Source organism: Catharus ustulatus, chromosome 2 (genome assembly GCF_009819885.2).
Source record: "Catharus ustulatus isolate bCatUst1 chromosome 2, bCatUst1.pri.v2, whole genome shotgun sequence".
In the NCBI taxonomy this organism is placed as follows: Eukaryota; Metazoa; Chordata; class Aves; order Passeriformes; family Turdidae; genus Catharus; species Catharus ustulatus.
The window spans coordinates 1,327,371-1,352,839 of NC_046222.1; the positions used below are offsets into that span (position 1 = coordinate 1,327,371).

The 25,469-nt window shown below is 49.2% G+C and overlaps 1 protein-coding gene across 2 annotated transcripts in view; it reads left to right on the forward strand.

Annotated features, from left to right (window-relative positions):
• The first annotated feature begins 2,297 nt into the window (after window positions 1-2,297).
• GDPD5 (glycerophosphodiester phosphodiesterase domain containing 5) overlaps window positions 2,298-25,469 on the forward strand; it is a 91,988-nt gene continuing 68,816 nt past the window's right edge. For both annotated transcript variants that reach the window (XM_033052145.1, XM_033052147.1), the window contains exon 1: window positions 2,298-2,416. The gene's annotated coding sequence lies outside the window, so the exon portion shown is untranslated. The remainder of the gene's footprint in view (window positions 2,417-25,469) is intronic.

The following is a 25,469-nucleotide window of genomic DNA, read 5'->3' on the forward strand; positions in this document are numbered from 1 at the left end:
AGGGGATGCAACAGCACTTTTTCTTGGAGGAGGCTGGTGCTGAGTTTAAGGATTAATCAGCCCATTCCTCCTGATCCCCCTCTTGAAGGGAACTGCAGCATCCCCCTCACCATCCATCCCAAGCAAAGACCAGAGCAGTGACTCCTCTGAGACTCTACCCTGATGCCCTTCTGAGCTGCCAGCCTCGTACTTCTAGGAGACAAAAACGTCCCTTCTGGAGGAATTTTCCTGTCCATAAGCACATAACAAAACACTTTCAGGATTTGGTGTGAAGTCCCGAAACTGAGCCCTGGTTTAGAGCTGAGCCAGATCCTAAAGGAGCAGCTTTAAAAGGGAATCACACACAGGGAGTGTCACTGGGGTCCAGAGGGTTTCAGGAGGGATTTAGAGCTGCATCCTTTGCAAGTGAAGCTGGCTGTAAATGTGAGGAATGAGCACAGCAGAAGTCCCTCCTATGCCAAAAAGATATTTAAAGTAGCTTTGAGCATTCAAGGCTCTCAGCACAGGACAAGGAGCTTATAAATCTGAAACCAACCTTGCCTGTCCAAAATTGCATTTGTTTTCCTGGAGGCTGCATGGAAATTCATGGTAAATTTCCTTCAGTGATTTTTCTTTGACGCTGCACTGCCCTCAGCAGCCAAAGTGCTGCTTTCAGGGGTCAGAGATGGTCCTTCTGCTCACCTTTGCTGTCCTCACAGCTGCTTGGAGTGGCTGCAGAACAAATCCTTCCCCAGCCTTGCATCCTGGTGTTGGATCCTGTGGGATTCTGAAACCTCACGAGTTTGAAGAGTATTTCCTCTTGGTGCCAGAAAAATATATTTCCCCCTTGATCTTACAAAAGGCTGAACTCTTTCTACTGAAGTTAAAAGGCAATCCTTAGGCACAAAACCAAGGATGTTTAAAGTTTGGCTACGGCACCAGACTTTGTTATGTGCCTTGAAAATCTGCATCTGTCCTGTCCCCTCCTGCACATCCACCCCCAAGCCTGCAGGAAAACACATCCTAAAACACATCCTCTGCTGTGGACCCACAACCAGGCAGCAAACAAAACGCTCCCACAGGACAGATTTTCATCAGTGTTTAAGGTAATCGCAGCTCTTGGGTTGTGATTCTGAAATGTCTCCTGTCAGCAGTGCTGGAAGGAGAAGCACTTGGCAAAGGGCTGCCAGGACAGCTGCCTGTACCTCAACCCCACAGCTCCTCTGCTGTGCTGCTCATCGCTTGGAACAGACTCTAAATTCTGATTTTTCACCTCCAGTCTTTCCCTACTGCTGGGTGCAGCAGGATTATTTCTGCTTCTCCTAGGAGAAGATCCAGTTGCCAGTGACCTCTCTGCTTAGTCTGCCTCAGTAAAGAGGAATCTGGCATTTGGCTCGTGCTTGCTTGTTATTTTGACAGCACATCCCTTCCTTTTGCACTGCTTGGATCAGTCTGTACGTCAGGGCTGGTCCAGAAAAGTGGAAAATGGCCAATTTGCAGCAATCCATTGCTGTCAGCCAAGTGTTTTGTCACCTTGCATCAAGAAGGGCAAAGGATTCACAGCCAGGACACAGCTGAGTTTTGGCCACAGTGCTGGGCAAGTCTGGGCATCCTTCTCATCCCAAATACCCTGTGCTGCTGCAGTGTGAGGAAAACAAGTCCTGAGCATGGTGTAGACCCAACAAAACACTCATCCTTCCTCCAAAATGCTACAACTCAAGGACTCCACACCAGGACGGCTTCAGTGTGGAGATCAGGTCCACTGGAAGCTCGGGGTCTAATGTAGGAGGTGGTAAAGGTGGGGTAGAAAAAAATGAAGGGTGAGTTGGAAAGGGGGGCAGAAATCAGGAGGTTGTAAAGCCCAAACCTGCAGGTGGGAACACAAAACATCCCTCCTACCCCAAGCTGTGCCTGCCCCATCCCTGGAAGTGTCCAACTCCAGGCTGGACAGGGCTTGGAACACCCTGGGGCAGTGGAAGGTGGGGTTGGAATGATGATCCCTAAAGTCTCTTACCACCCCAACTCACTGTGCGATTCCCGGGTGCTCGCTGCCCTTTCGGGGCTCAGCATTCCAAACTCCCGGCACAGAGCCAAGCCCAGGCGTGCCCCAACCTTTCCCTCGCCCCCCAATCCAGAACCCTTTGGGGCACACCCCAAAGCGCACAGCTCCCCACGGCTGGGTGCAGCTTCCTTTTCTTCTCCTCCTCCTCCTCCTCCTGCCGTCCCTCCGCTCCTCCCGCGCTGCCCGGGGCGGAGCCGCCCGGCGCAGCGCCCGCCCCGCTCCGAGCCGAGCCGAGCCGAGCCGGGCTGGGCTGGGCTGGGCTGCGGGGCCGGGGCCGCGGCCGTGCCAGCGCCGTCCCTGCGCCCTTCCCTGCCGGCAGGGCTGTGCCAGCGCCGGCAGGGATCGGGAACCCGGCGGATTTCCCGGCGGCAGCAGGTAAAGGGAAGGGACGGGCTGGGTGGGCTGGGGGCTGCCCGCATCCCCGCATCCCCGCATCCCCGCATCCCCCGCATCCCGCCTGGCGAGGGGCGATGCTGAGCTGCTGCGGGTGGGACGGCTGTGTCGCTTTTCATCCCCCAGAAGGTGTTCCGCTGTCCGAAGACGCTGTTGAGATTCCCTTTGCCCCAAAGGTGTTTCCTTGCCCTCCCCGCGGGTGGCTCACCTGGCCGCATCCCGAGCATCCCGAGCGAAGTTGGGGATGCGAGCGCTGCTCCCGGCGGGGGACGCGGGTGGGCACCCACCTGGGGAGAGGTCCCGGGGTGCCCCCTCTGGTCTCCGAGACCCCCAGGCTGTCCGGGTGTGGATCTGGACCCTGCTTTTCCCCTTCAGGCCCCGCTTGTTTCATTTTGGTATAAAATAATGGCATCTGCAGTGTCCCGCGGTCCCAGGGTGTCACACCGCTGTTGTCCGGAGCTGTAAAATCCTGAGGCAGCAGAATCCCAGAAGGGATTTATTTACTGTTGCTGGTCCAGCTGGAGGAACACTCAGTGCCCATCCAGCTCCCTGAGGATGCTCGGGGATGTCCTGGATCGCTCTTGGCGACATTCCCCGGCAGCACAGCCTCTGTTAAAGACCCCAAATTTCCAGCTAGCGCTGAGCAGAGAGGGTGAAAAATACAAGAGGGTGTTACTTTGTCTTGATCCTTGGCAAAGAAACTAATAAAAAAAGAATAATTCAGGAAAAAGAGGGAGAAAATCGTCTCGTTGCTGTGTTTTATTGAAGCTCTCACCCATGTCCTGTCTGTTCCCCGCCCGGAAAATTGGGCATGAAGAACTTGCAGTCGGCATGTGAGCCTTGCTCTGGAAAAGGGCTGCTGGAGCAATTCCTGGTGTGGAAGCTGTGAAATTTCACCCCTGGCGAGATGGAAATGGGATTTCTCCAGCCAGGAAAAACCTGGCTGTGTCGAATTTGCCGTGCTTTGGGACTGTAGGGGTGGATCCTTACAGCCGCTCTTGTTACGTGTAATCGTGTTGGCTTAAGGGTTATTTTGGGGCTGGAGAGGGATTAGGGATAGGTGACAGGAATAGGCATAGCCATGCTGCATGTGAAATTTAAAAAATGATGAGTGATGGTTCTCTTTGCTGGCTCTTTGTCCTGGTGGGAAGGAGCCCGCACAGATGTTTCAGCATTAGAAAGTTGCGCTGTGCACGGAGAACATTAAATCCAAGCGTGCCGTTCGAGTGCCGGAGTCTCCTCGGGATGCTCCAGCTGCCAGGAAATTTAGATTGCTGCTGATTACCAAGTACAAGTTAGAGTGGTGCTGCTTCTTAAAGAGATTTTTTTTGGTGGTTTGGATCACCCAGCTATGCAGGATAACAACCTTCTCCCTTCTTTTCCCCTTACAAATTGCCAGCTTGCACTTGGCAGGTGTGGCCGGGGAAAAGCTGAGGTAAATGGATTTCCTGCCTCGCATTTTGTCTGGCATGTCCATTTTCCTCATCAGATTGCTATGGAAAATGGTCCATTAATTCATTAGCCAGCCTTTATCCACCTGGGCAGTGATGCATCCTGACTCCTTAAAGCCTGTTATTTTAACATCTTCTCCTCTGCCAAGCTCTGAAGCATCTTCACGCTGACATCCCAGCAATGTAGAGCTGCAGAATATTTCTCTGTGATTTAGGAGGTGCTTCTTCAGAGGCAAATACAAGCTTTGCTTTAATGGCAGAGTTAATTTTAGAGTGGGTGTCTCTGTCAAGCTGTACTTTTTAATGAAATGAGCGTGTTCTGCTTGTTACACTTTTCCCTGCGATAAATTCGGCAGAGCACGACTGGGGTTTGTCTTGGAAAGAAAATGAGTCTTGGTCAGATCGATTGATTTGGTGTCAGGTTGTACACTCAGAAACTGCTGGCTCGGAATTAATGATAAAGTGTTTGGTTTTTAGCAGGGCAACAAATTGCTTTATAAACCAGGAAGGTTATAAGGAGACACAGAACCAGCTGTGAGGGGACAACCCTTGGTTGTACTTTTACCCATTAACTGTGTACTGAGGTGTATTTGATCTCAAGTAACTGCCTTAAAATCACCATGCCAGAATCAGTATATTTAGAGGGTTTTTTTTGGTTTTTCTTTTTGTGGGTTTTGAAATGTTTTTAACGTGTGTGTTGGAGTGCACTTGGTGCAAGTGCTATTGTAGGTGGAGGTTAAAGATGCAGGGAGCAGGTGGCTCCTTTGCCCTGATTTGTGTTAGAGGGACTTTGATGCTTGCAGGCGGTGGAAGATAGGTCTGGGTGCCCTTTAACCAGACACATCTAGGGGGGAATATTGTCCTTTAACTCACTCTGTGAGTCTTCTCGAAGCTGAAGATAAAAGGGAATGGTTGTACCTTTGAAATGCTCCTGGTGCAGCTCTGGGCTTGTGTGGGAAGGTGTGGCAGTCACCGGTGATGGAGCTGGAAGTGGAGGGGCACTTTGGGACATTAAAGCTCATCCAGTTCCACCCTCTGAGATGAAGAGATGGGAGCCACCTGGCAGCCACTTTTGTTTATTAGGCTGCTAATTAGGCTCCAAAGAGCTCAAACAGGGGTATTTCACTCCTGCCCTGAACCCCAGCCAGTGCTGCTGGAGTGAGGAGGCTGGAGCTGCTCTGGGCTCTGCTGGTGCCAACTGGAGCTGCTGTGGGGCGGGTTGTGGCTCAGTTTCTCCACTTATTTCAGGCTGTTTGCTCAGGGCTGCCCAAAATCCTTGTTGTGGGCTGGGTGTGAGGCTGAGCAGACCCCTCTGCTCAGGAGAGGGCAGTGTCACACCAAGGAGCTCCTTCCTTATCCGTGCTGAGGAGCACACGGAGCTGCCTCCTGACCCTAGAGGGGCTCACAGGGGCTCTGTGCCAGGGTGGGTTTAGGAGCTGGGCACCTCATCCCTCTCCCTTCTTCCCAAACCAGCTATTCCCCTTCCAGCTCTGCCCTTGCTGCTCAACCACCCTTCTCAGGAACATTCTGAGCGTGATGCTGGGAAACGGGATTTAAAAGATTTTATGGCAATTGCTTTGCCTGCCAGCCCCTCTATAAACAGTGATTAGATACAGCTACTTTAATGCATGTATTCACTTTCAAAAAAAAAAAAAAAAGCTGCACATTGGTGTTTGGCTTTGCTGCTTTTTCCTCTTTAGCAAACCACTGTGTTCTCCCCACTTCCTCCAGAAGTACCCACAGACACTGGCAGCACAACTGCCTGAATATTTGGTGCAATAGTCTGTTGTTGCTCAATAGCCTGGCAAACAACAACAAGATGAAGTTTTATTTTTTATATGCAATTAAATATTTGTGGAAGATTTCTGCCAGGGAGTGGTTTCAAGGTACGGAGTGTTCCCCTGAAGGGTGTTCAAACAAGGACCTTCTGGGGTGGCAGTTGGGAAGTTTTTTGTGCCTGTGCCTCCATGCATTCCATATTTCCACATTTGGAATCCATTTCAGGTTGGGATTGAGCTTTGTGTATTTTTGGTCCTGATTATGAAATTGGGATTAGTCCTGTTAATGAAAAATGTTTCTTTCTGTGACTATTTTTTTTTGTGTGTGACTCTTAAATATCTTGGTTTTATGGTTTTGTTTATTTAATTTTTTTCCCCTGATGGATGAAGGGTGAACTGGGGATATGAGAGGGGGAAGCTGCACCTTTCCTGGGATGCTGCCAAATCTGGGCACCAGCTCTGTCCCCATCTGTGCAGAGCCCTGCTGGTGGCTAATCTCTTCCTTGGAAAGAGCCAGGACTGGTTTTAATGTAATTCCTTAGCCATGACAAGCCTGACTCCTCCTGCCCTGTCTGCACCTCTCTCTGTGTGCTGGAGCCACACTTTCCATGAGGAGCTTGGGGTCCAGGCTGCTGGATCCTGGAGGACTTGAAGGTGATGGACTGTAAGTTTATTCTCTTCTTGTCTGGGAATGCTCAGAAGGATCTGTTTCACTTTCAGAATTACCATGTGGCACTGTGCCAAAGCAGCTTTTTATCTCCCACTTTCCCCCTGAGATGTCACTTGCCTTTAATTTTGTTTTTATTTATTTGTTTAAAATCCTGCTGCTGCAACTTGTAAAACCTCTTTGTAAGTGTCTGGCCCCTGTGTTTTGCTTCCCTTTCCTCCTTGCTGAGGTGAAATGAAACTTGTCCCTCCCCCAGCCCGAGGTGAAATGCACAGAACAGAAATATTCTGGTCCTTGGCTGTTTTTAGCTGTGCTCGGTTTCAAGCTCACGTTTGCCCAGGGAAAGCAGCTTGTGTTTGACTGAAATAGTCCAAGGTGAAACCCAGAGTTTCCTCTAATAGGTATTTTTGGGTGTAGCCTTTAAAAAGATGTAATGGACTGGTTGTACCCTTCAATGTCCACGTGCTCTCCTGAGCCACTCTAGGAGATTATATTTGGGCCACTTAGCTTGTATTGATGAATCTCTTCAGCTGACAGTCACCTAATCATAAATCAAGTCTAAAATCAAGTCAGTGTTCTGCAGAATTGCAGCAAAACAAAAATGCATCAAATTTTCTGACTTGGAGCTGGCCCCAGCCCACGGTGAGTGGTTGGGAATTGGCACCTGAAGGTGACAGGGGATGCTCAGGGTATTCCACAAGATTCTTGGGAAGCAGGGCTAATCCTGAGCAGGGCACTTAAGAGCTTGGGGAGGATTTGAGGCTCAAGTCTGGGCTTGCTGTCCTGTGAAATTGCCCCGGACCTTGCCAGGAGGGAGGGACTTGGCGTGGCCCTTGGGAGGTGTCCCTGTGTGTGACCCCATCTCAACCCTGTGTGCTGATTGCAGGGCTCCTGTCTGAGTAAAACCTTGGGGAATGGGGATGAAACTGGGATCTGTGTCCCGTGTTGTGCCTCAGGGGCTCTTGCTATGCCCAGTGCTTCCCACTGTGCTGCCAAGGGGCAGGATGGGGCTGGGGGCTTCCCAGGTTATGGCTTAAGCCCCGAGGGTTTAAGAGAGGGCTTAGGTTTGCCCACAGGGATTTACCACTGTGCTGAGGTCATTCTGATAGCTGGGTGGATTTTGAGGGGGTGTGTTGTCTGGGCTGGCTTTTATTTTTTTGCCAAGAGGTAATTAATGCTTTCCTTGGGATTAAAATATTTCCTGCGTGGCCCAGCTGTTGGTGTAGGAAAGAATCATCCAACCCCTTGACCTTTCTCAGAGGAGGAAAAAAGCTCTTTTGGAGAAGGTGGGAAGTGTATGTTCAAATCCAGAGTGTCTCCTCCCAACTGCTTTGAGCAACCTGGGCTAGTGGAAAGTGTCCCTGCCCATGGAAAAAAGATGATTTTTAAGACCCCTTCCACCCCAAACCCTTCTGTGATGATTCTGTAATTCTCCTTTCTTGCGTGAAGCCGCCCCATAAAGAAATTCCTCGAGGCTGTCAGGTAGGTGGTGTTTTTTAGGCAGTGATTGTTTGCAGGTATTGTGGGAATCTTGGTATCAATCTACCTGCTAATTATTCAGGAATCTTGTCAGTGAGACTTTAAACTGTCAGTCAATCCTGTTGCAGTTTGAAACCCAGCAAAGAGGCAGCTCCTGGGTCCTGGTCTGGGTGTCCAGGTGTGATTTTCTCCATTTCTCTCAAACTTTTTGGGCTGGGGTTTCTCCATCCGTGGCTGTGGATGATTGATCTTGGAGATGTGCACAGTGACAGTGCCTCAGCAATCCTTGAGATCTGTGCATTTGGGGTATTTGGGAGCCCTGGAATTCATCAAGCCAAGAGGTGAGATGGAACCTTCTCAAACACCTATTTTTAGATGTGTTCCTGTTCACATGCAAATTGCATTCGTTATCAAGGATTGCTCTGCACTTGGGACACTGGATTTGAAATCCCTGTTTTCCAGCTCTTAGATATTAAAATGCCTGCCAAAAATACAGATATTGCTGTCTCCTTTTTCCCTGTGCCCTGGAGCAGGGGACTGGGGAGCTCCTGCACCACTTGCTGTGCTGCATTCGATGCTTTGTGAATAGAGTGGTGGCAGGCTCCTGTTTTCAGGGCGATTTCCCCTCCCTGCACGGGCTTTGGCATCACTTGGTGGTGGCTGACAGCTTGCAAGATCATCTCTTGCTTTCCTGCTCCTGCCTGGAAGCGGGAGGCAGGATCTGCTTTCAGAATGAAGCAGCTCAGCTCTTCTTTAGCTGTGAGTTAATCACTGCAAATGCAGAGTGCTCGCAGCCCTCATTAAAAGCCTGATTTAAAGTGCAAGGTTGACAGCTAGGCTGGAGATACTTTCCCTTATCGCAGCTGTTTCCTAATGTGTCTCCTCTGCATAGGAATGTGTTTGTTTTTTGGTTTTTTTTAACTTGGATGTCCAGGCTCCTGCTCTGGGAGAGCTGTATATTAAAGGAATGTGATATAAGACAGCTGTAGGTGTTCAAATCGTGCTCTGGTGTGTCTGATGCTGGCAGGGACAAGCCTTTGTGCCTCACAAGGTCACTTGGGTGTGTGGCCACATGCTCCCAAAACACAAACCCTGCCAGGGCTCCTGGGACAGCTCTGCTTTGCCAAGAGAAATAAAGCTGCTTGTGGGATTAGAGGGATGGAGGTGCTGTCCCTGAAAGCAGAAGCACTGTGGGAGGGGATTGTCCTTCCCTGGGTTTGCACCTGGATGGGTTTCAGCCCCAATACGAGGTCCAAGGGGTTAATGTGGAGCTCAGACCTTGTCCTGTGCTTTGCTGAGCCTCAGGAGTGGTGTAAAATCTTTCTACAACGGTTCTGGGAAGGGAATCTTTCCCTAATGGTGCTGGTGCCCTGTCCAGTGTCACCTGGAGCAGGGGGATCCTCTCCCTTGGATGGTCCCTGCTGGTGAGAGGTGTGAGCAGGAAGGTTGGCTTGCTCATGGCAAGCTTGGATTTGACCTGAAAGCCAAGGCTTCTGCTGGGGCTGATCTCCTTGATGTGATGAACAGCCCAGTGTTAGAGTGGGAATGTGGCTCAGGAGGGAAGCCTGGGGGTTTGTTGGGAAACTCTAACCCAGGGTCCACTTCTACCAGCACAATAAGCTTAAATTTTTGAGTCCTCTAGTTTCTGTGAAAGGGTCAGCTCATTTTGTTAAACCTCTTCTGTCGTGAGAGTCCTTGAATCCAAATTTCTGGGGTAATTGGTTATATCGAGCTGTGAGGAAATCACTTTTCTCTCTTGGCTTCTCTTCTCCTAGCTCAGAGGAAAGAATGGCTTTTCCCTATTTCCCTGGACTTGGCAGCTTATCTGCAGGGTTCATATCTGAAGGACTGGCTTGAAGTCTGCCCTGCTCCTCTCCTGGAGCAGTTTGGGGGCTGGATGTGGAGCTGTGGGGGGAGCACGGGGTGAGGAACAGGGAGCCCTCGAGGTCAGGAGCCAAAGGAGTTGAGCCCCAATGTGTGTGCTCCAGTTTCTGCACCTTCCCAGGCATTGTGCCTCCCCTTATCTCGGCTGATATTTGCAGTGCTGATAAGGGAGGGTCTGTAACAAGTGTGCTGTGCCACAGATAAAACCTGCTGTGCGTAAGAGCTGTTCCAGCTCGGGCTTATCAGCACTGCTAAACCTCAGTATCAGCAGGGCTTCAGGGATGAGGCTGCCCTGGGTCCCTCAGCACAGAACATCCAACCAGGAATTCTGCTGGGAGTGCTGCTGCTCTGTAAGTCCCTCTCCAATGTGCTTTTCTTTCTTTTCCTCCTCTCTTCAGAGAAAGAAATCCTGAAGTTTTTGTGCAGCCATTGAACACCAGTGCAGGGAGCAGAGATGTCCTGAATCATCTTGGTGCTCCTTCAGGGCTCTGACCTCTGTAAGGGTGGGAAACATTGGAATGAAGCTGGCAAAGGGTAACGTGGTGGAGAATTGCTTGGTCTTGGATATTCCCAGGGATCCAGGGACAGCCACAGCTTCTCTGGGCACCCTGTGCCAGGGCTTTTCCACCCTCCCAGGGAACAGTTCCTTCCCAATATCCCTGCCTTACAGCAGTGGGAAAGCTGTTCCCTGTGTCCTGTCCCTCTCAAAGCCTGAGCTTTAGGCTTCCTGAGCTGGGCTTAATCAGAGGAAAATCAGCCTTGGCTGTGCTGCAGGTGGCTGGACATGGGTTTGGACAAAACTGGGAGCAAACGCTGGTTGCTGTTCCCTGCTGCTGTGCCCAAGGTCAGCCTGACCGTGGAGCTCCCAAATTGTTCCCAATTTCCCAGCTAACAGTTGCTGCTGCTCGGCTGTGTGAGCAGCTAATGGGGTTTATCAGCCTCTGGTGCTTCTGACTGGGCTTTGTCAGAGCAACCTAATCCCAAAGAGCCAGGGCTAAACTAAGTGGGAATAGGAGTTCCTGGGGCTGTGCATTCCAGTGTCTCGTGTAGCAAAGTCATCTGATTTTTCCCATATTCTCTTGATATTGTTATATCTGAATTGACTGTAAAGCTGGGGAGGAGCAGCATCCTTGGTGCTTCTTACAGCTCCAACTCCTCTGGCTTGAGGCTCTGCCAGGCTTCTCTGGTTTAAAAACCAGTCAGGAAACACAAAACACCCTTTGGAGGGAAGGGATTGCCCTGACTTCAAATCTCCTTTAAACATGGAGAGCTGCAAACTGGACCCCTGACTCAACACCTCCTTTTTAGAAGGGGTTTTCTGCTTCAAGCTGGAAATGGAATACAACTGTGGGGCAGCCTGGAGTCTGTCTTCTCCTGCTTGCTTTTGTCTGGCCACCCTAAAACTTATTGCTGTTGTTTCAGCATTGCCTGAAGCTTATGAGAGGTTTTGCTCCCAAATTTGCCACATTTGGTGACTGATTCCATATGTTTGATTCCAAAAGGCTGCTAATTTTTTTTTTTCTGTGAAGGAAAGGTATGAAATAAATACTGCCTAAAAGACTTGTGCCTGCCAGCTCTTGGACAGGGCTGTGAGGAAAACCCTGTTCTGTCTCATGCCCCATCAGGTTTAATGCTTGTTAAATGGCAGAGCTGTCGAGAACAAGTGCTGGGCTGAGGCACTGGAGCTGGTATTAAAAAAATAAATATTGCTGTGAGTGGCTGAGCTTGGAAAGCAATGATGCTGTGAGTGGATGTACAGGGAGTGCTGAGGTGTCTGGATTCCCCCCAGGGCTCACTGCCAGGTGGGAGGCTTGGGAATTTGGGAAGGCAGCCTGTGGGGAAAGTCCTGTGTCCCAGCAGTAATAAATCCTCTTCCTGCCATGCAACTTGAGGGCTGTATTTAAGTATTTTTCTTGCTCTAGAGCTGAAACCAGCTGCAGAGTCTGATCTTTTCATTTTGCCCATCTTTTACAATGTGATAAAAGGAAAAAAAAAAAGGGTTTGCCATTTGTCTGGCTTTTAGAGAACTCTAAAATGATGTAAAATCTAATGAAGACCTGTCTGCCATGGTCATCCTGGAGCTCTGAGAGTTTTGTTCTTGCTTGTGCTGTCTCCCTCCTGTTTCTCCATGGGAACGGGAGAGGACTGAGCTTTTTATCCTGCCTTTTAAACAGAAAAACACTGGAGCACCACAAAGAAATAATTTGTTGGTTATTGTCCTCAGATAATGTGACGTAACTTAGGGTGATGCTCTGATGATGACTCTGAAAAGAAAGGTGTCAGATATTGAAAAGGTTTGGGATCATCCCTCTTTTCCTTGCAGACATCAGTGGTTTTGGCCAAGAAAATAGGTGTATTTTCTAGTGACTGCAAAGTAAAGGATGTGCCACTGCCTCAGTGGGACAGGATTGAGGGTATGAGCACTTGGATGCTGTAGGAAAGCAGACATGGAGATTGAGTTCTTCCTGGAGGTTTATTCCTGTTAATCTGCCTTTGTGGGTGCTGTTCTTTGCCTTCTGATACGATTTTTTTGATTGTGAGATTTTTAGAGAGTGTTGCAGGCCGAGGTGGGAGAGGGTCTGGAAAATGCTGGGTGGGAACCTTTGCCTGACTCGAGCATTTTCTATGTAATTTTTGCTCTGTTTCAATTGTAACCTCAGTTTAATGTCACTCTTTGCCATGAGCAGTGACACAGACCCACTGAGGAAATGGAATGGGACAATGGAATGTGTAATGATGTTCTCCTTTTCTCTTCTTGCAGTTTTTCTCCAGTGCAAAAGCCAAAGGATGAACCCTTGTTTTGTTTTGTGATTATTTTTTAATTTATTTCTCTGCCAGAGCAGATACCAGAAATACCTTCAGCTTTGGACACAACCTGCCTAAAATAGCTCTGGGAGGTGTTTGGCAAAGGGCTCTGCCCAGTTCAGCCTGAGCCAACAATCCCAGCTCACAGAGCATCTTTGGGAACACCAGGGTGTGAAGGTGGCAATGGGAAAATTCTCCTGCTGCTGCAGCAGTGACACAGGGAGTGCTGGTTCCTGGAGACTCTGTGGAAGATTTGGTAGGAGGGCAGCAGGGAATGTGTTGGCTCCTTGCTTTTCATATGGAAGTGGCACTTTCCCCTGCGGAGGTGGCAGGAGTGGGGGATGCTGAGCAGGGGAGATCTGCTTGTTGTCAGGAATAACCTCCCTCTGGGGGTGGAACAGCTTCCAGCAGCATCACTCAGCTTTCTGAAATATTGCTGGTAAAAATGGGCTTTTTTCAGACTGGATGTGGGTCTCTTTAGGACAACCTATGAGCTGCTTCTCCAGGCAACCTGTGTCAGGGCCTGCCCACCCTCACAGCCAGGAATTCCTTCCCAACATCCCATCCATCCCTGCCCCTTGGCAGTGGGAGCCATTCCCTGTGTCCTGTCCTTCCATCCCTTGTCCCAGTCCCTCTCCAGCTCTCCTGGAGCCCCTTTAGGCCCTGGAAGGGCTCTGAGCTCTCCCTGGATCCTTCTCTCCAGGTGAGCTCTCCCAGCCTGGCTCCAGAGCAGAGGTGAGGATTCTGCCCAGCCCACAGGCAGTGTATGGATGGGTGGCTGCCCAAATGGGGCTGCTGACAGCATCTCTAGAAATGCCAGTGGTTATTTGGGCTCTGAAAGAGCTGAGGGTGCAGCAGAACTTGCCACACAGCATCACTGGGCAGGGCTGAGGAAGGTGCTGTGACAGTGACCATGACATCACATCTGAGCTTTCCCTCAGTGCAGTGACTCTGCAGGGAGCCCTTGACCTGCTGGTGCTGGTTTTGGCCACGGACAAGCTTGGCTTGGCTGTCCTTATTTATCCAGCACAAATGGATTTGTCACCCAAGTGCTTGATTGCTGGTAATTTGTATGGCTGGAGCAAATCCCACTCCTGATTCCCTGCCTGCCCACCTGCTGTGCTGCTGCTCGGCTTTCTCTGCTCCCCCAGCTCACCAGCACTTCATGAATCCTCTCTGCTTTCAGAAATACAGACAGTCCTTGAGTCTTTTTCATCTTGCTTCTTGTTGGGTTCAAAGATAATGCAGCTGTGGCATTTCCTTTCCTATCCTGTTGTTGTACCTCCTGATAGTGTTTTTTTTTTCTTTTTTTTTTTTTAACAGCTTAATTTAAAACAAGCTCTGAATTAAATTGTGTGGGTGGGATGCTTCTCTGACTCTGCTGCAACTTGTGGAACTTCCACGTGGCAGAAAATGGCTTTGGGAAGAGCCAGCTCCTGAGTTTTTCCTGTCATGGTTGTGCTTTTCTCCTTACTCCAGACTCACCACTTAGTGATGCTGTGTATGGCACTGGTCTAAGCACTTAAAAAGCACAAAGTCACTGCCTTGCACTGAGCCCAGAATAAACCCTGGCACTAATTTTGGCATCACTCAGCTCCCTGCTCCTGCTGTGGGGGAGCTGAGCTGGGAGCCATGGAAGCAACACTGCAGGTACTCAGCAGAGCAACCTCAGAGGAATCTTTATCTTGGTGGAAACAGATGGAGTTTGACTTGGTGTCAGTTCTGAGCCCAGAATAACTCAATTTTACAGCAGGGGAAGTGGAAAGGTACAATGCTGCTACAGCCTGGATACTGACAGGCAGGAATTGAGCCACACAGGGATTATTCCCAGTCTTGGGAAGCCTGACCATGAGGAAAAGCCTCACTTGGATGTGTTTTGTCTAGGTTTCTTATTGGGAAAATACTAAGCAAGGTGTGATAAAGCATCTTCCGGTGACAGATCCCATAGCTGGAGGCTTCTCTGGGAGATGTCACAGCTCCTGTGTGATTTGGGATCTGAGGAACAAGAATCTGAGGAGATTCCCTCTTTCTGTCATGTGCTCACTTGGCTTCAAAACTTGCTTCCCTCCCTCAAACCTGAACCAAAGCCTCAACTTTATTTATCAGTGGGTTTAATTCCTTTTGGGATGGGATTGAATTCAGCATTGATTGTCCCTGAGCTGGGTCTGATTTACAGCTCTTTTCTTAGGGGTCTCTGGGCTATCCATGGAGCGGGAGCAAATCTTGAACCACAGAATAGTTTGGGTTGGAAGGGACCTTAACGATGAGCTCACCTCATTATCCAGGCTGCTCCAAGCTCTGTCCAGCCTGGTCTTGGGCACTGCCAGGGATCCAGGGGCAGCTACAGCTGCTCTGGGCACCCTGTGCCAGCCCTGCCCACCCTCACAGGGAACAATTCCTTCCCAATATCCCATCCATCCCTGCCTTCTTTCAGTTTGAAGCCATTCCCTGTGTCCTGTCCCTCCATCCGCTGTCCCCAGTCCTTGAAGGGGCTCTGAGGTCTGAAGAACCTGTCAGAGCTGTGGACTGGGGCTTCTTGTGCAATAATTGCAGGTTAACCCCAACATTCCTGATATTGTTTGCCTTTTGCTTTAGAGGAAGGAAATGGGATCCTAATCTTTAGTTCAAATGCCATCTGTACTTCCACTGACAAAAGTAAATTTGTGATGTGCTTAATGAAACCTAGAAAGATGTCTCAGATAATGGACAGAAAATATTTGTGCTTTGGAGACTTCTGCTTCCCAAAGTTATTGCAGGGCTTCCTATTGTGGGTAAGGAAGTGAGGCCTTGGTGTTTTGGGTGTGTTTTTTGTTTGGTTGGTGCCTTTAACTCTGAGTTTTCAGAGGAGAAAGCCCCCTTGGAAAAGCAGATGGCAGAGTTGAATCATGTGCTGCTTCCCTTAACATTTAGGTGGAAAATGTTCCCTGGAAACCAGGCTTTGGCTCTGTGGAGATGCCAGTGGAAAGCTGCAGGAAAAGAAGTGGGGGAGGATTTCAGCAAAGTGATTTTGCTTTTCAGAGCCTGGCTGTCAGCCTCCCTAACCTGAGACCTGGTGAGTGTGCAGAGGTGGGAATTGTGCTGGGTGCCATCTGTGCTTCAGGCATGTCCCTCTCCTGGATGGGCCAGGACAGAGAAACCCACTCAGATGGTGCCTGTTGGAGGGAAATAATTTCCAGAGCATCTCTAGGAACTTGTCAGGAGATGTCACTAAGGAAGGAGTGGGGTCTGCCCTGTTACTGCTGCTAGCATTGAAACACTGGATATTTGTAGGGGGAGGTTTGAGGATAATGGGGCTGGTTGATGATAAGCAGAGGTGTCCACTTTGCTTTGGAAGGAGGTGCAAAGATTTAATGTTTCCAGCACTAAAGAAAGAAGGTGAAGAAGAACTTGCTCCTGCAGCATTTGGGATCCTTTAAAATCCTCCACGTTGAGGGATTAGGAATCATGGAATCACAGACTGGTTTAGGTTGAAGGGAACTTGAAATCATCCAGTGCCACCCCTGCCATGGGCAGGGACACCTTCCTCTAGTCCAGGCTGCTCCAAGCCCTGTCCAGCCTGGCCTTGGACCCTGCCAGGGATGGGACACGAGTGATCCAAGGTAGGGGAGCTGCTGGAGGTTGGGATGGGGCAGAGCACAGAGCTGAGATGCAGCAGTGAAGGGCTGGGGAGCTTTGGGATTAGCACTAAATCCTGTGCACATAAAGAAGCTTTGAGGCCTCAGATTTCTTGGATGTCTGGCATTTGAAGGACTTCTCCTCTGGTAAGGTTTTTGCTGAGCCTGCCACTGAAAATCCCCAGAATGTCACAGTTATGGCATGAGACTTCTGCACTAATAGGATTTAATTTCTGCAGAGCTTCTGATGAGAGGAAGGAGTACCTCAAAGCAGCACAGGTATTTTGGGAAAGGCTTAAGTGGAGTAAAATGCAGCTGCAATCATGTTACAGCAGGGAAGCTTGGAGATAAGTGAGATGGAGCAAGGACATTCATCATTTCCACGTAGGATGTGCACAGCCCTGTCTCTCCTGCCTGTCCCTTGGGTCTTCCCTGCTGGGAAGAGAGGAATTGTCTCAGTGAAAGGGCCTGCTTGCTTTCCCATGGAAGCTCCTGCTATCCCAGGATTGAGTTCCTGGCCCAGTGGGGAGCTGCTGTGTTTTGCTCCCATTTCCTTGCACTGTCAGGGCTCCTGGGAGCTGGAATAAGGAGCCAGGCTCAGCCTTTGCAGATTGGAGGGGAAGGGGAGTGTGGAAGGTTTCCTTCCTGGGGAAAAAGGCAGATAATGCAGCTTGAGGGGAAAAAAATCAAACAAAGCAGCTTCTCTTCCCTTCTGGCTCAGAGTGAGGTGTGATGTCAAGGTGGGGCTGAGCCTTCCCAAAGACTATGGGAATGTTTTTTCTTTCCTTTTTGTTTTAGGGATGGGGGATTGGTTTATATGCTTTTCTGTTAAATCTCTCAAACAATGCTGCTTCCCCTTCCTTGGAGCAATTGTTCCCCGTGGCTGACTCTCTTCCTTCCCCTTCCTCCCCATTGTGGGAAGCTCTCCTGGTGATGATGGATGGGCTCAGATTTAGTCTCTGCTTTACCTTCCTTTGTCCTGCTCAGCTCTCTTATTTCTCTTTGTAATTTCTGCCCAGATCCTCATCACAGGGTGACCAAAACCAGATGTTTTAGTGCTGATGGAGGGAATTGTGTCAAAACAAATTCTGCCTTCAGCCTTGAACTTGGCAGGGCTGGGTTAATGAGTCCATGATCCTGGAGGACTTTTCCAACCTCAGTGATTCCTGGTTCTACTGCCAGAGACATGGGACTGCAAAGTCTAATCTCAGACCTTTTCAAATGCATCCATTTTGGGAGACGAGATTTACTTTTAAAAATTGATTTTATTTTTCAATGCCCAAGAATCCCAAGACAATGGTTGGGCCCTGGCACAGGTTGTGCAAAGAAGCTGTGGCTGCCCCGTTCCTGGAAGTCTTCAAGAGATAAAATTGGGTTTGTTCTTCAGGATCATTTCCAAGGAAAATCTGTCATAAACCAGGCCTGGACAGAGCAGCATGGGAGGGATGCTGATCTCTCCACTTCATGTGGGCACATGGATTAAGTTAGAACAGAACAATTCCATGTACCACATGCAGGAATAATGAACCATTGGAGAGTCCAGGCTTAAGGATGTAAGTAACCACCTGATTCTGCAGTAATTCCATTCTGAGCTATTTCTTTTGGAAAGTATCCCCAGACTCCAGACAAGAGCTTCCAGGTCCTTCCAGCTTTTATCAGAAGAGCTTCCTGCAGGGAGCTGTTGGTGATTTGTGCTGGGGGGAAGAGGAAAGGCAGTTGGGTGAATGTTCCATGACAGCCTTTGGATGGCTCATGGAGGGAACTGGGAAAGGCAGCAGCAGGCTGGGAGGTTCTGCCCTCTCTGGTTTGGTGGAAATCACGTGGTCTAATGAAACAACAGTCGATGAGAACCTGATTTTAAGGGATTATATCATGCTTCAGCAGAACCAAGACAGTCATCCTGCTGATAAGGCCAACACCCACTATAAACACAGTAATTAACAGTCTGAACTTGTGAGAGGCACTCTGATGGAAACCTGGGACTTCAGGATTAAATAGAAGCCTGGAGAAGCCTGTGGTGGATATTGAAATCCTCGTTCCCTTGGGCAGTGGTAAAGGACCTTCTTGCATGGAAGTCTGAAAAAAACTCCTTTCTTTGCCCTTTTCACAGCCTGTGGTTAGGAATTGCAGGTAATATCTGAAATGATTATTGACTGGACAGCTGCCTGGAGGTGCTGCTGACTTGACAGCTGCTAAAACCCTAACCCAGTGTGACCTGAGCATCTGTCCTTGCTGTGTCCCAGTCACTGAGGCTTTACCTGCATCTGGTCCAAAGCCAACTGTATTTTTAGTCAGTGTTTAAATAGTGTCCAAACTGTTTGATGCTGTCCCAGAGGGACAAGAGTGGTTGCACAAAGGACTTTTTGCACTGAGAGCTCATTGAGGGAAGCACAGGAGTGATGGGGATGCTGTGGGAACTGGGTTTGTGGTGGCTGCTGTAGAACTGTTGGGTTCTTCTCTGTGATTGCTTATTGTTGCTTTTAAACAAGATACTAAATAATGAAGTTGTTTCTGGGAGCAGTTTTAAAGGGAATCTGGAGGAAATGGTGAATCACTTTAGCAGGGGGCCAAACACTGAAGTGCTGACCTGGTGCTGGCCATGTGGAGGGTCTGGGGCCCTTGGCTGACTTCTGGGAAGCAGGGTGAGATTCCTCCTTCCCTCCTCTTGGGAGACCATAACTCTCAGAGTGATGTTCCCTGTGACATTCCTTGCTGGAGGAAGATGGCAGAAATTTGGGGGTCCTGTGGAGTACTGGGTGCTCTTTTAAGCGCTGCACCTGCACAAAAACTTTTTCTCTAAGGGTTAACATCACTGGAAATGTCCAGAAATGGCAAATAAATCTGCAGCAACCCCTGGATTGCTGGAGCCTGCTTTGGATCAGCAATGCTCCACAGATCCAGCTGCGGCAGTGCTGATTTTCTGAAGCACTGATCCTCTTCCTTCCTTTCCAATTCCTCAGAAGAAAACAAATCCATCTGGTTTAGGTGCCAGAACTCGCTGCTGACTCTGCAGAAGTTGTTTGCACTTCTCTTGTGCCCTTTTTATTTTCTTGCCCCAGGGAAGGGACAATTGGAAAGTGTTCAAGAGGTGTAGGAAGGAGCAGAGAAATTGAGTTAACAGATAAATATCTCCAGCCTCCAATTGCTTGGAGACCTCTTGCACTGGCTGTGTGGTACTTGTGTCCCAAACATAACAAGTGACAGGATGGGAGGAAGTGCTGGGGGAAGTTTAGGTTGGATGTGAGGAAGAATTCCTTCCCTAGAGGAGCAGTCAGGCATTGGGGCAGGCTGAACAGGGGAATGGTGGAATCACAGCCCCTGGAAGTGCTCAGAAAGTGTGTGGATTTGTGGCACATGGGGACAACACTGTGCTGCTGGTTAAGAGTTGGACTCAGTCTTAGAGGCCTTTCCCTTAATGATTCTGTTTAAATGCAACTTATTTTTTATTTTTGCAATAAATCTTGTTGGAATTTGATCTTAAAAGCAGACACCCACTAAAAATCCAGGAAACTTGCTCTTCCTAGTATGGAATCATTTAAGCTTTAAGAGATTGTGATTGTTATCAAGATTTATGCCTTGGAGCTGTGTGGTCGCTGTGTTGGACCTGCTGCTCTTGGTGGAGCTGTGTGAAGACTCCAGGAGGCTCCTTGCCTCTGATGGGGAGTTTTTGGCTCCTGTCCTGTCCCTGGTTTGGTCCCCAGGGATGCTACCTTAGGTGGTGCTGCTGGAGGCTGTGGAGAACCTTTATCCTATCCTTGGCATGGGGACTGGATTCCTTGGCTGGGGCAGGTCTGTGGGGCTGCAGTGACTGTGGTCCAGCTCCTGTTTGTTCAGGCTGCCCTTGGCCCTCTGGCTAACCCCCTTTAATCCCTGGGCTTACTCACAATCAGTGTCCCCAGAGAGTGTCTGAGCAGAGATTAGCCACGGCTGAACGCGGCCGCCTGTGAAAGCGCCGAGGGAAAACTGAAATTTCTCTGGTGCTTAAAATGACCCCCAAATTCTTACTCTGTGTTTTGCTTTTTCAATTATTTTTTTAGTTTTGTGTTCCAAACCAGTTTCTGCAGTCCCTAGAGAGCTGCTGGAGGGCTGTGATGCCACGGGTACCTCATGCAAAGACTCCTTCATCCTGGATCAGGAGCATCTCTGTTCTGTGCTGTGCCCTGCAGAGTGCTGGCACGAGCCAGGTGCCCCTGAGGTGACAGCTGAGGGTGGCCTGGCTGTGTGCTGCTCTGGCTGATCCACAGTAATGCAGTGTTTGCAGAGTGGAGCCTGGCTGGCTAAGGATAGGCAGATTAACTGTGCCCAGCACGTTTGATCTGAGGGGAGCTTGGTAGCTTGTGGTGCATCCTGTGGGGGAAATCAGGGGGAAAACAGTTTTTAAACTGAACTTTTGGAAAGGGAGGGGGGTGCTTCAGAAACCCACAGGTGTGCTGGCAACACCTCTGGAATGGTCCCAGAATCACAGATTTGGGAAGGACCCATCATTTGAGTTGAGCTCAGACAGGCTTGGCTGTGATGGTTTGTGCTGGCACAAACTGGATGGAGCTTGGAGCAATGTGGGATAGTGGAAGGTGCTCCTGCCCGTGGGTGAACTTTGAGGTCCCTTCCAACCCCAACAATTCCACTCTTCTAAGTCCTTTTGGCCCTGAGACTTTCCCAGCCCTTTGGGATGTGTGTCAGGGATGCCCCATGTGGGATACTCAACCCATCACCATCATCTCTCCACGCTTGAGCTCATCTGCTCCTCTAAGTGTTTGCAACTCAAAAAGCAGCCTGGGAATCCTCTGCTTCATGTCCTCTGCCCCCTGGTTATGAATTTAACATGAAACAGGGCTTTTCATATGTTTTAAAAGCTGCCTACAGAAAGGTTGGAGGAAAGCTAACACGAGAACAAACTTCCTGGGAGATTGGAGAGTGTTTGTTTGCTTTTCCTTTGGTGGAAAAACTCAGCATGTGTTTGTAAAACTCTACATTGGTTTATTCACTACCAGAGTCAGGTATCTCCTGGACTGGTGGGATTTGCTCTCCTCTGAGGAATTTAGATTAAAAACCAACAAGAATTTGGGGAAGATTACAGCAAGAAAAAGACGTTGATCGAGTGTTTATCAGGAATAACTTCTGCAGTGCCCTTGTCCCTGTGTTATCTCGTTGTGCCTCGGGAGGAATGCTGTTCCTGAGCAGCAGAAGGTCAGGGTGACACGTGCTGAGCTGCCAGGGTTGGTTTCCTTGCTCCCAGACTGGCAGCCCTTGCAGGTTGTTGCCTGAGGGCTCCTTTTTGTTAAATATCTCACTGACAGCAGCAGGGCTTTTGTGGCACAGGAAACTTTGAAAGAGTTAAAGAATCTTGTGGTGAGCGAAGCACCACCTTCTGTGGAGTCTGTGGATAGAACTGGCTCAGGGATCAGAGAATAACAGAACACTTGGGGTTGGAATGGGCCTTTGAACATCATCCAGTTCCATCCCTGCCATGAGCTGGGACACCTTCCACTATCCCAGCTTGCTCCAAGCCCATCCAACCTGGCCTTGGGCAGCCCCAGCAGGGAGGGACTGCCCTGGCTCTGCCAGACCTGGCACATGTGCAGCCATCAGGGCACTGCCTGGGCTGCCAATGCCTGACCTGGCTGTGGGTCAGGTGAGGGCACTGTTTACATCCTGTAATTAACATCTGTGAGTTAATCACCGGGGCTGGCACACCCACAGACGCTGGGCTGGAGTCACACTGTCTGTTGTTGTGGTTGGATCCCTGTCCCAGAGGTGATGGTAGCAAAGATGTGTCAGCTTGGGCTGTTGGTGCTAATTTATCCCCTCCCCTGTCCAGTGTGTGCACATAAAACACCATCTCTATAAATCACAGCTTTGACTTCTTCCTCTTTCTGGCCTCTTGTAAAACCTGCTTTGTAGCAATGTGTAGGTTTTTTTTTTTTTTTTTTTTTTCAGAACATGTTGCAAGGTTTGGATTTGGAGAGACCTTAAAGCTCATCCATTTCCATGGGTAGGACACTTTCCACTATCCCAGGCTGATCCAGCCTGACCTTGGGCACTTCCAGGGATCCAGGGGCAGCCACAGCTGCTCTGGGCACCCTTTGCCAGGCTCTCACCTCCCCTCATAGGGAGGAAGTTCTTGCCAATATCTAATCTCAAATCTCTCCCCTCAGTTTAGAAATGACACAAAGTTTGTGGGTATACCAGTCAAAGTCACCCTGTGCTTTTTTCCCTGCTTGTGTCTAACCCAAAGAGACAGGGGCTGAAAGTGCCTGGGGACTCCATCCTGCACAAGCCTTCCCCTTGGCTTGTGTAGGAAATCTGTTCATGGATTAGCAGGAAGCTCACCTGGGATGTGGGAGGAAGGAATCAGGTTTGAAAGTCTCTTCCACATCCCAGGTACTTGTCTGAACCCTCAGGCTGTTTACAGTCTGGTTTTGGTGGAAAAGATACAGTGTTTTATTTAATATTCCTGCTCTTCTTTTCTGTAAAATGGGGGAGATTTTTGTAATCTGCATCCCATGGAGCTGGACAAAGTTTCCCTGCCTGCAGCTGCACAGAAAAGGCAAGGACAAGGGAGTTATTCAGGAGGTGTTGGAATATTCCAAACCCCAGGGAGAGGCCAGAGGGAAGTGAGGAATCACCTGGCAGGGTGTGCTTTGGATATCTCCATAGGTGGTGATGAGCAGGATTCCACATCCTGACCCTGCTGCAGGAGTTCCTGGATGTTTGAGAGGCTGGAAGAAACCCAAACATTGTCTGTATTTTTTGTTTATTTAAACATCAAAATTATACCACACACTCTTCCAGAGCTCAGGGTATGGAATCTGTGAATGGTGGAGAAGAATTTTAAAGTCTTGTAGTGATTCACCTGCTCTCCTTTAGGATAAAACAAATCTCTGCTTAATCAGTGCTGATAAACAGCACTGCAAATTGAAATGATCTTATTCTTTATAATTTTTTCATTGATTTTTAAATTTTCTTGCAGTACAATCCCTGAAGTACCTTTAAATCCAAACCACATTTTTCTGCCCCATGCTCCTGTGGTGCTGATAATTCTTCTCTCCTTGACATTTTTTCATCCCTGGGTATTTATGTGTGTATAAACAGAGAGCAACAATTCTGGTTTGCCATCCCAGGGCTCTGTGACCATTTCAAACATAAACTCAGCTTAGATCTCAGTTCTGTCTTTCCACATAATAAATTACCAGCATTTATTGGTCTTTTGACATACAGGTTTCCTAAGGGAAAAGAAGGAGACTGGCTGAACAAAGCTTTCTCTATAATCAGAGTTTGCAGCAGGCTTTGGACAGAAATTTCAATTCCTGGCCAGTGCAGCAAGGATTTTATGGCTCTGTCTATAATTGCATTTATACCAAGAGGAGGTTTGGGGGATGCTGGATCCTATACCTTAGACTGCATCATTAGAAGATGAATGTGTATAATATATTACAGGAATTGCATGCTAAGCACTAATGAAAATTCAGCGTTTCTATGGAAATTCATCACTGGAGACAGTTTTACAGCCATGTAGTAATTTGGGTTGGAAAGGACCTTAAAGACCTTCTCATTCCATCCACCCCCTGGCATGGGCAGGGACACTTTCACTAGCCCAGGCTGCTCCTGGATGGAGATGACTGGGAAATGAGCTGGATCTCTGCTTGGGGTGACATTGATGGCTCCTCTTTTTGGCTGCTTTTATTCTTTGCCACCTTGTGCTGACACAACTCAGTGCTTCAATAAAAACCTTTTGCAGTGACACATCTTTGACTCTCTGACCTAAGCTGGGTCAGCTCCTGTCCTGTGTGAGATCAGATGGGTTTTTGACACCTGAAAGGCTTTCTCCTCTAGAAAATTCTGGAAGGAAGACTTCTCGTGGCTCCTGGAGGTCACTCTGTTTTTGGGAGTGCATGGAAAACTTGACCCTTCTGAGATGGAAAGGACTGGGTGAGTCTTGCCACTGGTTCCAGTTGGGCTCAGGAACTGGGCAGACTGTGCTCCACCCTGCTGGGCTGAGGAGCAGCTGAAGGACAGGATTTTCCTGCAGAAGGTCAGTGGCTCCTGAGCAGGCAGCTCGTGAAGGTGTGGCTGAGAGTCCTGGCTGATAAAACTGGGAATCCTCCTCTGCTGGAGGGGCTGCTGAGCCAAACTCCCTCTCCTGGCTGGCTGTTCATCCCTTCTGGAGTTTGCCTTGCCCTGGGACAGTGGATGGCCCTGCTGGAGACTCTGGCTTTCCATGGGTGTCAGCTGGAATTGCTGCCCAACCCCGTACATCCATGCCCTCTGTGCTCTGTCCCTGTTCCCTCCCCATCCTGGGGACTGCTTTGGAGGGAGGCTGTGGCAAGGTTCCAGCCCTCCCAGCTCCCTGGAAGCTGGTGCTGCTGGGCTGGGGGGTTGTGGCCTTGTTGCCTGGGCAGAAGGGTGGTGGCCATCACCTTGCTGCCTCCAGGTGAGGCATGGCTGCAGCGGGTCTGGCAGGGCTGCTGCTCCTCTCCTGGCCTGGCAGAGCAGCAGTAGCAGCTGCCTCGTGCCCTCTCCCAGTCAGGAGGGAGAACTAGGTCAGAATTTGCATTCTTTGACTGGATTCTCTGCATAACTTGGACATTTTTTCCTCCCCCCCCATTTAAACCCTTTGTTCCTGTACTGTGTGTTCCTTGGGCTCCCCTGAATCAGAGGGTGAAGACTCAAATTCAGATGTATAATTGGTCTTTGATATCAGTCTTCCTTCCAACAAGACTTCTGGGAGACTACTCACATGCTGACAGACTGATCCCAGCATGTAAAATTCTGAAAGAAGTGCTTGGGGCAGCGTCTTCATTTTTGACTGCTGTGTTGTCTGGATCAGGAGTTGAATTTTCTCCTGTAGTTCTTATTTTGCATGACAAGAGCGAGTAATTGGGGTGAAATCATCTGTGCTGCAGACTGGGATGGTGAGATTTCTTTTCACTGCTTCTCTGTATGAGTTTTTTTTTTTGTTTTCTTTCTTTTTTCTGTTTTGCAATGTCCTGATTGGGTGGGGGAGCACAGAAGGATTGTGGCAACCAGAGAAGCATCCAAGCGTTGCTGCAGGGCAGGCAAGGAGGATTTTGGCATGGTTTTGTGCAGTGTGAAAAAAAAATTGTGCTGTGATGAGCCAGATGATGTCTGTTGGGATGGGACAGGAAAGTTGTGGCTGCCCCCACATCCCTGGAAGTGTCCAAGGCTGGGTTGGATGGGGCTTGGAGCAACCTGGGATAGTGGAAGGTGTCCAGGGTGGGGCTGGGTGAGATTTAATATTTCTCTAAACCCAAACAATTCCATGATGATTCACGTGTGATTCAGCATCTCTGGCAGATTTTTCAGTAATCTGGCAAAAAAAGTGAATGTAACATCCTG